Source organism: Lissotriton helveticus, chromosome 8 (assembly GCF_964261635.1).
Source record: "Lissotriton helveticus chromosome 8, aLisHel1.1, whole genome shotgun sequence".
Lineage (NCBI taxonomy): Eukaryota > Metazoa > Chordata > Amphibia > Caudata > Salamandridae > Lissotriton > Lissotriton helveticus.
The window spans coordinates 233,039,127-233,054,960 of NC_136069.1; the positions used below are offsets into that span (position 1 = coordinate 233,039,127).

At 49.2% G+C, this 15,834-nt stretch overlaps 1 protein-coding gene across 1 annotated transcript in view; it reads right to left on the reverse strand.

The window, feature by feature from the left end:
- Positions 1–14,871, reverse strand: part of MTMR2 (myotubularin related protein 2) — a 530,987-nt gene extending 516,116 nt beyond the window's left edge. Inside the window, exon 1 of the mRNA XM_078656989.1 lies at positions 14,851–14,871. The gene's annotated coding sequence lies outside the window, so the exon portion shown is untranslated. The remainder of the gene's footprint in view (positions 1–14,850) is intronic.
- Between the last annotated feature and the right edge of the window lie 963 nt (positions 14,872–15,834).

Here is a 15,834-nt window from a genome sequence, read left to right on the forward strand (position 1 = left end):
TGTCGAAACAGTGGTGGGGGCTGTGGGGCACGAAGCCGCTGACCTCAGGTGGGGCTGTGAGGCAATTTCTCTGGAGGGCATCTCACTGCCGGGTGAAGAGGAGAATGAATGGAAGGATGACAATTGGCCGGAGGGTGAGCATCATGATAAGTTGTTCCTTATTTCATTTACAGCCCCGGGACTGAGAAGGAGGTGCCCCCATCCTCTGTGTGATGTCACGATCATGGGCACGAAGGTGTGTGCTCTAATTAATACTGATGCATGGGTGAATGTAAGGCATGAGGACCGAGATGTCATAACTTTCTTCCACGTAACCAAGAAGGGTGACGGAATACTGCTAGGCTGCAGCACGGTAGAAGAGTTTGGACTGGTTTTTTTCTTTATACAAAATTGGTTCATGTATTGCAAGTAGATCGCATCCTGGACGCGTTTCCGCAGTTGTTTAAAGGACAGGGGAATCGACAGGGTGCCCCAGTAAAGGTACACATTGACACTACTGTGCAGGCCACCGCACAGTGACACACACATATTCCATTCCATCTGAGAGCTCAGGTGGTGGCTGAGTCGGAGAAACTTGAAAGCATGGACGTGAGAGTGAGAGGACCCACTCATGGGTTTCTCCCCTGGTCATCACAGAAAAGCCCAAGCAATCGGGGGCGATAAGACTTTGTGTAGATACGAGGCTGCCCAACCGTGCCATCAGTCAGGGATGACACATCATGATCCAACGGTAAATTATATCATTGCAGACCTCAACTTAGCCAGGTGATTTTCAAAATTAGATTCAAATGCAGGTTATCACCAGCTAGAACTACACCTGGATAGCTGTTACATCACCACCTTTTCAACACATCTGGGGTTAAAAATACATAAGAGACTGAGTTTTCGGATTTCCTCTGTCGCAGAGGTATTTCAAAATGCCATGAAAGAGACACTTTCTGGGCTGGAAGGGTTCATCAATATCACTCATGACATTCCGATCTACTCGTGCACTGTGGCAGAACATCACAGGCAGCTCAAAGTGACGCTACAGAGGCTAAGTGATACACGGCTAACACCCCACAAAGACAAATGCTCATTTTTTGAGCCTCAAATTGAGTTCTTTAGATTCATCTTCTCAAGGGAGGGTTTGAAGGTAGACCCTCAAAAGTCAGCAGCCAACAAGTCAGCACCGGCCTCAAAGAACCCCACGGATGTAAGGAGCCTCATAGGGATGGTGAATTACTGTGGGACGCTTTTGCCGCATCTACCGATACTGTCAGGAGCAATTACAAAGACTGTTGTCAAGTGGGTTTGGAGACCTATGAAGCAGAAGGTGTTTGAGGACATTAAGAAAGCACTATTGACTGACGCCACCTTGGCATATTTCAAGTCGGACAAGGCCACAGAATTGGTGGTTAGCCCTGTTGGTTTAGGTGCGGTATTGACCCAGAAACAGAATCCCGGAGTGTGGGCACCTCTGGCATTTGCAAGCAGGCTCTAACGGCAATGAGCAATGTGTAAATTGAAAGGGAGCCGCGTGAGGGTCGGTCAGGAGGTATTACCTTGCAGAACTCGTTGCAGATTAGCACGAGGGACCCCTACGTCTGGATTTTGGCTCATGGGGCAACTGAACCCCTTCAAAACAGTCAGCTATTCAGCGGCGTTTTGTTAGGTACATTGATTTACCTGCACTATATATTTCCCTTTTTGTATTATAAAAATCGTCAAAAAGTAGAGAAACGTGAGTAAGGTGGGGATTTGTGTACCCCAGTCCTGAAGAAGGTTTTTTTAAACAGAAACATGTTGACACACACAAAAAGGAGGTGAAACACATTGTTTTGCATACTATACTTCCTACACTTAATTTTAATAGCACCATCTCCTGCTCGGGGGCCCAATAAAGATTTTTGTTACCCCACGAGCCAGGTACTTTTTAACGTCACTCACTTAAAAATGAAACCCCACCGCGCACTCACATAGAAAATCCTCACTCACACCACACATAGTCATTGTAAGTGCTCCCACGTAGTAGTAGGTTGCAGCACGCCACACCCCGGAGAGGGGTGCGAGGACCCCTATGATGAAGCATGACACCAAGGGGCCTGTTGGTGTGTGAGGGGTATCAAAACAACTAGGGTGTTCCCCACCACTGGAGGATACACCCGCCACCGAAGGAGTGGATTCTCTTTGTTTAAAAATAAATTGAAAGGGAGGCATTGTCCATTAAGTGGACATGTCACCAATTTCATCTATATGTGTATGGCAGGGAGTTCCCAATTGCACTGACCGTAAACCCATGTTGAATCTGTTTGCAGGTTACAGCACCCCACCCGCCACTGAGGATTGAGCGTTGGGTTCTTTAGCTACTGCCCTACAGATTCAATGTTGTGTACAGGCTTGGTGCTGGCAACTCCGGGGATTTCCTGTCCTGCGACCCCACTGAGGCTGTGGAGAAGTGGTGAAGGTGGACATGTTGAGTGAGCCAGAGTTTGCTTGCATAGTGGAGGCAGTGGCCTGCCGGAAGGTGCTGACATTGGAAGATTTTTGAAAAAAAGGGGGGGGCCCTGTGGGAAAGAGGGTAGGTTGGGTCCCTAAATACTACAAAAAGGGAGATTTACCTATGCTTCTGATATTATTTCAGACAATTAATGCTTAAACAGGGATAAACAAAACTTTATTAGTTTATCCTGACACTTTATTTATGTCATTTTGTTTAATTATCGATCATATTTTATAGTTAGCCAGAGAAAGAACATCATCAACTGAACGTACTGTCATACAGTTAAAAATTCATAAATCAAGGAAAAATAAATTTTACGGTGAAACACACAAAAAAATACAAAAAAATGAAGAATATATTCGAATGTGAAAAACAAATCAATTGACAATTTGTACACAAGTTAATATACAGTTGCCAAGGAACAAATTTGTACACAAATTAATATATCGATAATTAAACAAAATGACATAAATAAAGTGTCGGGATAAACTAATAAAGTTTTGTTTATCCCTGTTTAAGCATTAATTGTCTGAAATAATATCAGAAGCATAGGTAAATCTCCCTTTTTGTACAGGGCCGGACTGGGAACCAAAACCGGCCCTGGCAAAGTGCTTGGCCGGCCCCCCCTCCTCCCCCTGGGGGACGGGGGGGATGCCATCAAGCTCTTTACCAGGGCCGCTTTTCTGCCGAATTTGTTACAGGGACGATTTTGCAGCTTTGCTGCAAAAACGGCCCTGTCACAAAAACGGCCCCCAGCGGCCCAAAAACGGCCCCCACCCTTGCGGCCGACCGGGGAATTGCTCGGTGCCCGCAACGGCCAGTCCGGGCCTGTTTTTGTAGGACATTGGAAGATGTCAGACTTGCCATGAAGAAGGATGATGGCGGAGGCCATTGCAACTGGGTGGAAGCTGTTCCTGCAGAATGCCACTCTATGGGATCTAGAAGAGAAACACTGAATGTCGGAAATCTAGAAAGTGAGAGAAGAGTTATGCTCCATGGTCGGGGGCATTATCATGAGGGGGCATTGAATGGGCATCCCCAAAGGCCCTGGAGATTTCGAGTGGTGGAGCTGGCGCATGAGGGGCATCAAGGTGTTGAAAAAAAGCCATGATGAGAGAAAAAGTATGGTTCCCTGGCATGGATTCGAGGGTCGAGGAAACAGTGAGGAGATGCATGCACTGCAGGGTCATGGGAAGCCCAGTGGCCCCTGTTCCATTCGCCACAGAAGATGCCCCTATTACTTCATGGACAAAAATAAATCTGGATTTTGTACACTTCCCAGATGGGCAGGTAACCCTGGTAATTGTAGATGAACTGTTGAAATACCCAGTGGTTGAGCTAGTGGTGACTACCACATTTTCTCATGTGTGTCCTGTGCTGGAGAAAACAATGGGAGCATCTGGGCTGTTGGATGTCATAAAAACTGACAATGGGCCTCCATTTCAGGGGGCGGAATTTCACAAGTACTTAGAAGGCTGGGGATCCAGCATCAAAAAGTGACATCACAGTGGCCCCAGGCCAATGGCACTGTGGAAACGTTCGTAAGAACTCTGACTACAGCGCTCAGGAATGCAGTGGACCAAGGAGAGGATCTGCAATGGAGTCTACATCGTTTTCTGCAAATGAATCACAATACACCTCATTGCACCACCCAGTGCACTCCAATGCAGTGGCTATTAAAAGACCAGTATTCCCTCTGGGCTAGGGTGAATATGAAGGGCACTCAGAGGAGGAGGAAACAAACCAATGAATGGGTCAGCCGGGCCAGAAGAGCAGGTCCCTGGAGCCTGGGAGCGGGAGATCGAGTACTGTTCAAGGATCGCCATCCTGGGTGGAAGTTTAGAACCCTGTTTGAGAGAGTGATCTGGGTGGTTACAAAAGTCCATGGGCCGATGGTCTACGTTTTCTGCAAATGAATCACAATACACCTCATTGCACCACCCAGTGCACTCCAATGCAGTGGCTATTAAAAGACCAGCATTCCCTCTGGGCTAGGGTGAATATGAAGGGCACTCAGAGGAGGAGGAAACAAACCAATGAATGGGCCAGCCGGGCCAGAAGAGCAGGTCCCTGGAGCCTGGGAGCGGGAGATCGAGTACTGTTCAAGGATCGCCATCCTGGGTGGAAGTTTAGAACCCTGTTTGAGAGAGTGATCTGGGTGGTTACAAAAGTCCATGGGCCGATGGTCATAGACTCACAGCTCATTGTGGATCACCTGCAACATATCCTTGTTTCAGAAAGTGGAAGGAGACCGCCCTAAGAAGGAGTGCCGTAGACAGACCAACCGTGACAAGCTGATGGGTGATGGTTTGTACATGTGGAGGGTTCCGGAGTCTAGGCCAGAGAAGTCTCTCACACATTGTTTAAATTTTTTATTTTATTTTAAAAGTTTTGTATAGCGCTAGCATGACCCGTGAGTATCAGAGCCCTTTACATATACACAGGAGAAAAAGGTTGCATTACATAGCGTGATCTAAGGAAGCAAAAAGTATATAAGCAAAAGCATAATAATTAAATAAAGATCCAGGGCCTGGTATCCACAGTGAATGTGTAGTGCTGTTAGCACTCTAGCTGTTGCACGCACGCATCCACTCATCCGCAGGCCAGGCGTGGCCTGAGGGGAACCAATAAATAGAAGGCGTGCGCTCGGTCACGTCACTTCCGACTAGCATTGGGTGTGAGGCTGACTGGTGTCCGCTGCGCGCCTCCACCCCTGCGCTAGCGAACAGCATAAGGCCTGGTCCCCCACCTTACACTATTACACTGGCGACGAGCGGAGGGGGCCCAACCCTTGCCCGTGCACCTGCACCCGACGGAGCGGTCCGCTCCTCTTCCGCGGCGCCGACCGCGCATGTCCCGGCTCCTACCAGTGAGCCTGCTGCTGTCGGAGCGCTCCTCCCTGACACTGCCCTGCCTGCCTGCTGGGGCGCGACCTCCCTCCTCTGGCTGCCCTCCGGTGAGGGTGCGAGCCGTCTGCTGGTTCCTGCGGTGCCCCGGTTTGGTGTTTTGCGACGCCTTGCCGAACCTCACGCATCTCGCGTGGTTCGCGGCACTGACGCCTTGCCGAATCTCACGCATTTCGCGTGGGAAGCGGGAAAACGCCCTGCAAACCCTCACGCATCTCGCGTGCACCGCGTTTTGGCTTGCTGTGACCCGGGGGAGTGTGCCGACGCCTAGAGGAACAACTGCCAACACCCTGGAAACCTGGTAGTTCGTCTGGAGCAGTCCTGAACATCCCGCGCCTGGCCAGACACGGCACACGTGGTGCAGGAGGAAGCCGCGGCACGAGGTGAGCAGATGGTGCGGATCCCTGCACAGGTACACGTGCTGCTGTGAATTCCTGAGGGGACTGACTAGACCAGAGGTTATCGCCGCCCTAATTGGGAGTCGCCGCCATGGGGGATGGAGATGGGGCAGCGCCTGTCATTAATATCCCCTTCCAGCATGCCGCAGCCGGCGTTCTGCCGCCATTCAGCGAAGCAATCGACCCGTCCACGGCCTCACCTCGCTGGAAGATTTGGCTAGAAAGACTAGAGAACTACTTTGTAGTCACACGAGAGACGGATGACGCAGTAAAAAGATCCTTACTACTCCACTACGCAGGGGATGAGATATTCAGACTTTTCAAACACCTCCCTAACACGGGTGCGGCGGCCAGCTATACTGACGCGGTTGCCGCTCTCAACGGACACTTTGATCCCCAATTGAACGTGGACTTCCAGGTGTTCAAGTTGGGACAGGCACGTCAACGAGACGGAGAACCTATGGATCAATTTCACACGCGCGTCAGGGAGCTGGCCAGTTCCACTGACGAGGACCAGCCCAGAGCCATAAGGAGGCAATTGATCCAGGGATGCCGGGATAAGACATTGAGAGGCCAAATCCTTCGCAAGCCCGGTATCTCCTTGGAAGACATCCTCATCCTGGCTAGATCCCACGAGCTCTCGGACGTCAGAGCGACGGCCATGGAACAGACCCTACACAAAACCCCGATCAAGACAGAGAACATCAAGATAGAACGCGCGGACGCTGTGCGGCCTAGGACATGTGGTCAGGCACAGAAAGGATATCGAAGGAAGTCACCTCAGGCCCGCTGTGGATACTGCGGCCATGAACCACACGCGGCCAAGGACTGCCCGGCTCAGGGACAGACCTGTGGGAACTGTGGGATCCCAAACCACTTCGCGTCAGTCTGCCGCAGGAAGAACCAGACTAGAAACCCCAAGAAGTCATGGACACCCACTAAAGCAGTCCGCCAACTGTCACTAGCCGACCCGGCCCCGGAGAAGTCAGAGAAACACCTGCCCACGGTCTATGATGATTCAGATTCGGAAGACGAAGAGGCGTACGTCGTCTCTTTCGCCCGGGAACTCAAGCAGCGGCGACGACCACAGCCAACCTGCGTGGTACAAATGGGACAAAGCGAAGTGAAGGCGATCATCGACACGGGGGCCACCGTGAATGTGATGGGACTGCAACAATTCAACAAGCTGCGTCCCCGCCCCGAGGTTCTACCGTCCAAAACGAGAATCTTCGCCTATGGCGCGGACACACCCCTACCTCTCAAGGGGAAGATCGTGATACCCATCCGAGCAGATGAGGAGGAAGTAACGGCAACAATCCACATTATCAACGGGGAAGCTGACACCCTACTGAGCAGCCATACGGCAGAGGATCTGAAATTGATAGCCTTCGCCAACCGGATCCGAGCTCACCAAGTGGACGAATTGCTAGAGCGGTTCCCTGAATTGTTCAAGGGATTAGGGTGCATCAAATGTGACCCCATCAAGCTCCACATTGACAAATCGATCTCCCCCACAGCTTTGCGCCACCGCCGGATACCCTTCCACCTCCGACCCCTGGTGGAGAAAGAACTTGAGAAACTAGAGAATCTTGGGGTCATTGAAAAAGTGACGGGACCTACCCCATGGGTCTCACCCATGGTCATTGTCGAAAAGCCTAAACAGCCGGGCGAAATCCGTTTGTGCATCGATATGCGGTTACCGAACACAGCCATCCGGAGAGAGAGACACCTGACGCCCACAATGGACGACATAGTGGCCGACGTGAATGGATCAAAATGGTTCTCCAAAATTGATCTTAATGCTGGATACCATCAACTACCCCTTGCGGAGGAGAGCCGATTCATCACCACATTCAGCACTCATCTCGGCCTCAGGCGCTACAAACGGCTCAACTTCGGCATATCGTCAGCAGCTGAGGTGTTCCAAAACACCATCAGAGAGCTCCTATCGGGGCTGCCAGGAGTTATCAACGTCAGCGATGACATCCTAATACACTCATCCACCGCATCTGACCATTACAAACATCTGCGGAACGTCCTGAAGAGACTAAGTACATATGGAGCTACACTCCACAAAGACAAATGTCAATTCTTTCAGTCATCTATTGAATTCTTTGGCTACATATTTAACCAGGAAGGAATTCAGGTCGACCCGAGGAAATCCAAGTCCATCAAAGACGCTCCAGCGCCCAAGTCACCAACGGAGGTGAGAAGTTTCCTTGGGATGGCCACATACTGTGGCCGATTCATACCGGGTCTGGCCACGAAAAGCGAACCCCTACGAGCCCTCACCAAAACGGACATTGCTTGGCAGTGGGGCACTAAGGAAAATGAAGCATTCCAGAGCATCAAGGATGCCCTCCTGGAAAACGCCACACTGTCCTACTTTGATCCTGGGAAACGCACCGAGGTCATTGTCGACGCCAGCCCGGTAGGCCTGGGGGCAGTCCTGACCCAGGAACAGGAGCCCGGACAATGGACAGCACTAGCGTTCGCTAGCAAGGCTTTGACCCCCACCGAGACCCGGTATGCCCAAATCGAGCGGGAAGCCATGGCGATCAAGTGGGCCTGCAGCCATTTTCACCTTTACCTACAGGGCCACCCATTCGTTATGGTCACAGATCACCAACCCCTAGTACACCTCTTCAAGGGCACAGCCCCGCATCCACCACCACGCATTGAAAGATGGGTGATCCAGCTGCAATCGTATGGAATGGAGGTGGTGTATCGGCCAGGAGCCAAAAACCCGGCGGACTATCTATCACGCCATCCACTACCTCAGGAGCCGACCCCCACCGATGATGACTGCGAAGAGTACGCCCGATGGGTGGCACTCACATCCTGCCCCCTGTGCATGACCATCAGTGAAATCAAAGAAGCGGCTGCTGATGACAACCCGTACATGAGATCGCTACAAGCCACCCAGGAAGGGACCTGGGCCAATTACCTACACCCCCCCAACACCTGGACGGCAGCGGACAAGGAGGCCCTCACAAAGTTCTGGCATGTCCGTCATGAACTCAGTGCCACCGACGATGGCGTGCTACTAAGGGGAACACGACTGGTGGTACCACGACGCCTCAGGCATCGAGCTACGCAGCTCGCCCACGGCGGCCACCAAGGCGCCACGAAAATGAAGGCCCGCATGCGGGAGAAGGTGTGGTTTCCCGAGCTGGAAACTATGGTGGAAGAATATGTGAAGAACTGCCTATCATGTCAGCTGACGGGTGATCCGGAGAGGCCGGCCCCGATCATCATGGAGGAGGCCTGCACCACACCGTGGACCAAAATAAGTGTGGACTTCGGAAGTTTTCCGGGAGAAGGACACACACTAGTGGCTATTGATTCATACTCGAAATACCCCTTCGTTGAAAGAATCGACTCCACTGCTTTCACACACGTGGGGCCAGCATTAGAAAAATTATTCTCCATGTTTGGATACCCGGAAGAACTAAAAAGCGACAACGGACCACCGTTCCAGGGAGCAGAGTTCGCAATTTTCCTGAAGGCCAGAGGCATCACACACCGGCGCATAACACCCCAATGGCCGCAAGCAAATGGGGAGGCCGAAAGATTTATGCGAACTCTAAACAAGACATTCCGGATAGCGATGGTAGAGCAAGCAGATCCGGAACAGAGACTACATGACTTCCTACGGGAATATAGAGGGACCCCTCATTGCACCACCCAGAGAAGCCCGTGGGCCCTCATGTTCCAAGGACAACGCAGAGATCTCCTCCCCACTGCCCCGGGGATGGTACCGACCCCGAATGACACAGATGAGACCCAGGAGCGGAGGCGACAGAACAATCAGCGAGCAAGTCAGCGTCGAAGAGCAACACCACGACGGCTGTGCCGGGGAGACCAAGTGGTCATACGGAACAGACGCCCTGGAGGGAAGTTCCAGACGCCCTACGAACCGGGACCGTGGATTGTGACAGCCACCAAAGGAACTATGGTGACCGCGCGCAAGGAAGGGGAAGAAGTGTCGAGGAACACCTCGTGGTTCAAAGTGGTATCCCCTGGGCTGGCCAACAACTCGGAATCGTTGGACAACACTGGGGCATCGCCCAGGGCTCTAACGCAAGAGGATGAAGACAACTCGCCAGCAGGGACACAAGAAGTAATGCCGGAGCCAGAGAGTGGACCATCAACGACGCAAACCCCTACCAGGAGCACCCCACACCACCGAGAACATGGTCGAAGCCAACCCCAGCGATACAACCTACGGCCCAATCCACCCCCGAGTCAGAAGCTAAAGGACTATGCCTGTCAGCTGAGCCCCTGAAGTCGTCAACAAGGGACACGCAAGTACAGCGCTTCACATTGAGACTATGATAGACTGATCACCCAATTCAGGAACATTTGCGAGGACAAAATCAAAGTTTGTAAAGTTGGATAGGGATGTAGTGCTGTTAGCACTCTAGCTGTTGCACGCACGCATCCACTCATCCGCAGGCCAGGCGTGGCCTGCGGGGAACCAATAAATGGAAGGCGTGCGCTCGGGCACGTCACTTCCGACTAGCATTGGGTGTGAGGCTGACTGGTGTCCGTTGCGCGCCTCCACGCCTGCGCTAACGAACAGCATAAGGCCTGGTCCCACACCTTACACTATTACAGAATGATCAATAGTCACCCCGCATGGAGACGAGGAGCCCCAAGGATTGAGAGGAGGACGAGGTCGACCTGCTTGGTTGAGGCCTAATCCAGCACCTCATCAGAGGCTGAGGGAGGGACTATGTATATGAGTAAGACTTGGTATTCTTATTAACGGAGGTGGGATAGGATGGACTGAGCAGCGGGGGACTCCGAAGCTCTGCGTATGTCAACAAATCAATAAAGGGGGCTGCTCGCTCGTGGTCAGTCCCGAACCGTATCGTATCCTGTGTGAGCTCATGTCAGTCATTAGAGGCCTAGCTGTGGTGTCCTCGAGGGGCCCAGAGTACAAGATCCTCCATCTTGACAAACTGAAACAGGCCACGTGATAGAATTAACTATAGAACTATGTAAAGGCAGGCTATTAAAATCGTGTTGACAAAATCTGAAGATTGATGTAGAATTCGGCTTAAGTTATAATACTATGAGTTTTTGAAGAATTAATGTATTGATTTTTTGTGGAATATTAATTGAGTGTGTGTACTAATTGTTTTGTAAGATCGTTTGATTATGTTTTTTTCTCAGCACAGAACGCAAATTCTATGGAAGCGACTTGTTCGACAAAGTGAGCAATAATGCAGTATTCCAAAAGCATTTCATGCGAGAGTTTATAGACAGATCGTATTTCTCTTTTAAGCCTTATGCTAGAGTACCCCCTACTGTGTAAATAGTGAACTTCTGTAGATTACGTATTCTTGAGAGTTAAATCAAGGCGTTATTCTCTGTTTCCTTATTTGCATGAAATACGTGACATATAAACATCCTTTTTTTGCTTTTATTATAGATAAGAGTTCTCTAAATGCAGTTTTTTCCATTGAAATAAAAATATTTTTGATTGCAAAAAAGTAACTGCTGACGATTTTAAGCTTTAAAGTGAAAATGACTTAAGGGTATGATATGGGTGTCTGCAAAGAATAAACAAAGTTAGACAGTGGATATTCTGCATTTAGGTAACATATTTATTTCGATAAAACATTGCAATACCAACAATAAAGTATTCAAGCAGTTTTACAATTCATCATAGATAGAAATAATATGTTATTTCACCTGAACAGATCTCACAAGCAGTTCAAGTAAAACCCCTCAGAGGTGATCTAGGCATTACATAAACAACTTAGTATAAGGAGCCTTAAATATCAATTCTAGAAGCTCGATTAGCCAACATGCTAACCGATATATCATGATTTTCTTACAGGATCTCCAAACATTATATCACAAGACAAACATACATAATTCTTAGCAATAATACCAACCATATAGAGACCTGCATGGTAAAAACATATTTTGGAACCAGTGGCGTAACAAAACTTGAGGGGGCCCCCCTGCAAAGTACATGGAGGGGGCCCCCCATTCTCCGCGCCAGTCAAGAGCTCTCAGGCCAGCGACCCGCCATACTGCAGGGGCTCACCCAAGCCATAAAAAATGGATTCTGGTTCCTCCATTGGTCAGTTCCACCCTCTCATCGGGCGATTTACATACATCAGTAAATACTGCTGCTGCACCCTCCAGCAAAGTTACATAACACTGCCTCCAGACAGCCCACCAAACACATCTTCCTACTTGATGACCCACCTCCAAGCGAAGCCCGCTCAGTTAACCACCTCCAAATACACACCACTGCTGTCGTGCCTGCTACTAACGCATTCATTAACTCTACTCTCACCCCTACGAACCCCGCAGTTCTACTTTTCCGCCCGCCTTTAAAACCACCCCTTGGATGTCATTGCAAACCTGTGACCGCCCCCACTGCTCCCCTGTCCGCCACCGACAGAAAGACTGATGGCCAGTCCCCATCTAACCACTGCCTACCAGTAAAGACTGAGCCTTTCAGCTGCTGCTCTCCCCAATGACACTGTGGTACTTTAAAACATGTTCAACAATCTCTTTAACTGACCACCCCAAAACAAATCATCTTGCTAGCCTCTACGGCATCAAAGACGTTCCTGCTAATTTTCATCCTCTGGATGATGCACACAATAATATTAAATGTACAAAGGGTCTGATTTTTGTTTCCTCACACCAACATTAATTTACACTATGCACTCCACAAAACCATACCTCCTGTCAAAGGCAAACCTGTTCCCATATGTAGCACCAGTCAGCAAGTACCCCAAGGACAAACAACAGAGAACATGCACGATTCTTGTAAATAAACCTACAGTGACAACGTAGCATTTCCTCACCCACTGTCAGCCCAGGGAAGTCTGCAACCACACAGTTACCTTCAATACCGGCAAAGTCTAAAGCACATTTCCACTTCCTTTCATTGGCAGCTCCTGAGTCATATACCTATGCCTTCTGGAGGGCATCTACCTCAGCATTCTTTGTCTCCCTAAGACTAACCGAATGCTGTCAGTGAACGCTAATCACAGTCACTGGAGCACTTCCTTTGTATTGTATTGTATTGTAATTGCATTTATATAGCGCTTACTACCCCTGACGAGGCGTCAAAGCTCTTTTTCTGCGAGGGGCACGCTAATCCGGGACCCAAAGAGGATTAGTGTTGAATTAGTATAGTGAAACAAGCAAGTACATTTTAAGTGGTGGATAGGTTAGTCAGTTATTTGGATTTGGAACGATAGCAGAAGGATAGAGGAGGAAAAAGGTTTGTATTTATATAGCGCTTGTTGACGCACGCTATTCAGGAAGCACATAAAGGATTAGTGGTGAATTAATATGGTGAAATATGAAGTAATTTCAGTGGTGGATATTAGTCAGTTACTTGGAGTGGGAAGGATAGCAGCGGGATAAAAGGGGAAGAAAGATTTGCATTCATATAGCACTTGTTACCACTGATGGGTGTTGAAGCGCTTTTCTGGCAAGTAGCACGCCACTCCAGAACCCATAAAGGATTAGTGTTGAAAATAAGTATAGTATAAATATGAAGTAATTTGAGTAGTGGATAAGTTATTCAGTTATTTGGGTAGTATATTAGTATAGTTGAAGATGGAATTTGAGAAGTGAACATGTTAGTCTGTGAATTTTGATTGAAATGGATAGTGGAGGGATAAAAGAGTGAAGGTTTTTTTTTTTTTGGTCTTACCAGTAGGAGGAGGCTTTTGGATGAGTAAAAAGGAGTTTTATGAGGCAAACCTGGTAAGAACCTCGCGTGGGCAGGTAATATTTGTGTATCGATCGGGGCTCTGATTTTAAGGACTACTATGCGTGTTCAGTTATCTGCCTTGTTTCCTAGCACACCCCACTGTACACAGCATAGCTGTCACTTGTGCAGCAAGTAGGGGACCAACAACATCAGTGCATGCCATTACAGACAGATTCCATTCCTGGGCTTTTGTGTCTCAACTTCATGCATTCTGGGTGTTCTAGTCATGGTTTGGGTCTACTGAACTAATTACACAAACAGCTGATAGTAGTGATTTGTAGGTCAAAAGTTCAAAACAGGGAGCACTGCCAATGATGATGTGGAGTGAGGTATCCACAATATCAGTGGCACTGAGGCCCTGCAAAATGCCCCACTCCACTGCCTTTGGGTTAGGTTTGTGCTATAGAAATACCCCATACACATGCACCCCAATTCGGATTGCCCGTTACTACCCAATAATCAGGGCCACTGGAATTATGCGGTCAGGGATGACCAAGTTATGTGGTGGGGAAGACCAAATTATGTGGCAAAAAAGCAAAATGATGCAGTGTAAGACAGCACACTTTGTGATAGTGCTTACGTGTAATAGTGACAAAATAATGGGGTAATACTATTTGGTCAAATGCTTTAAACTAACTCGAACCAGTTTGACACCTAGATGCTGCAATAAGTAATAGAAATGTGACCGGTCAACCCTTCCACTAAGCAGAAACATGTGTTGCTGTATTTTTTGTAACTTTTTGAGATAGAAACGTTTTTTTTTAATTCTGCAAATAATGCTGTATGTATAGCCTCTAGGAAGGGTATCTTGGCGCTAAAGAAGCATCTTTATTTGCCGACTCAATGCTGGTGCTAGATTTAGAGCCCCGAACCTGCATGCACAAATGATGGATCGTATGACAAATCCATATTTATGCGGAAAATAGCAACAAAACCTCAAAATTACGGTCGCCATGCCAATAATTATGGGCTTCTGTGTTCTGCCACTGATTTTATAGTATATTAAACTAAAGTACAGAAAATGAATCAACCGGGAAGTCGAGGTTAGAACCCTGGCCTAAACAAGAAAGGAACTCCGTGTTGGCAACTCTATGCGTTTAAAAGAGAATAAAAGCCGCATTCGGATATAAACCGACCACCTGCATGACATCCACAGATCTCAGGAGCAGGCGCTTGCCCTAATCAGCAATCCCGTCGGCTGATTGCTTTAGAGCTGGGCAATATCAGATTTCTGAACCCAAGGGCCTGACAGTAAATTAAGCACAGAAGGGAAACACAAAGGTATAGTATAAAACAGGAACTCACCAACAGAAGAGCTAACAGAGACACAGGACGAGTTGGGGAGACAGGAGCACGCCTTCCCTCCCTTGCTCTCTCTGGTGGAGGGTTGAGTGAGGCCCGCTCTGGCCCAGGCTTGTCCCTTCAGAGTTCATTGTTACTGCAGGGCTCTGCAGGGGAGGGGCCTATGCATAGGTGTGAGAGAAGGAGCTGAAAGGATGTGGTGTTATGGTCTAGGGGGGCTGCGGTCTGGCGATCAAAAGGAGTTTGCTGAGCCAAGGGATTTCAAATTACACCTGCTCATTCTTGCTCATCTGCAGTTCGTATGACTCCTCCTCGCCATAGTCCCTCCTCAGTAGGGTGAAGTCGTGCCTGCAGCACACGAGCCAGCATTGCCCCTGAAAAGGCATTCAATCCGCGCTGGGCCCTGGGCGGAGCATTTCAATGTTTTTTTTCGTTTGGGTGCAGGAAGCGGACTTGCGGAGCCTTGTTCAGTGACTTTCTTAATTGAGCAGCCCTGCCCGCGCCGAAGATTCGCAACTATGTCTGTTCCAGGGAGGCTGGGCGGGGCTGACAGAGGGAGCAGCAGGACAATACTAAATACACAATATATATCCGTGGCTGGTAATCAGAACAACGAGTCCTCCAAGCCCAGTGCAGGCAGGATTAATTTCTCGAAGGGAGCCCCCTTCAAGTACTGAAGACGGGGGGGGGGGGGGGGGGGCAAGGGGGCCCCCCTTCAAGTACTGAAGACTGGGGGGCCCCCCCGCACCGCGTGGGCTGCGGGGGTGTTTGTTACGCCCCTGTTTGGAACCTGCCCTCCTTTTTTCCACGGCCACTGCTTCACAGATCACCCTGAAACTTTCCAAGAACGAGCTTAGGTGGATTACGTTTTTGTTTGGAAGGTTTCGTCAAGCGGGGCCCAAGTTATTAGAAAACCAAAAAAAAATGAATTTCCTTGGGAGCATTTCCATTTGTAATGACATACTTTTCCTTACACTCCTTATAAAA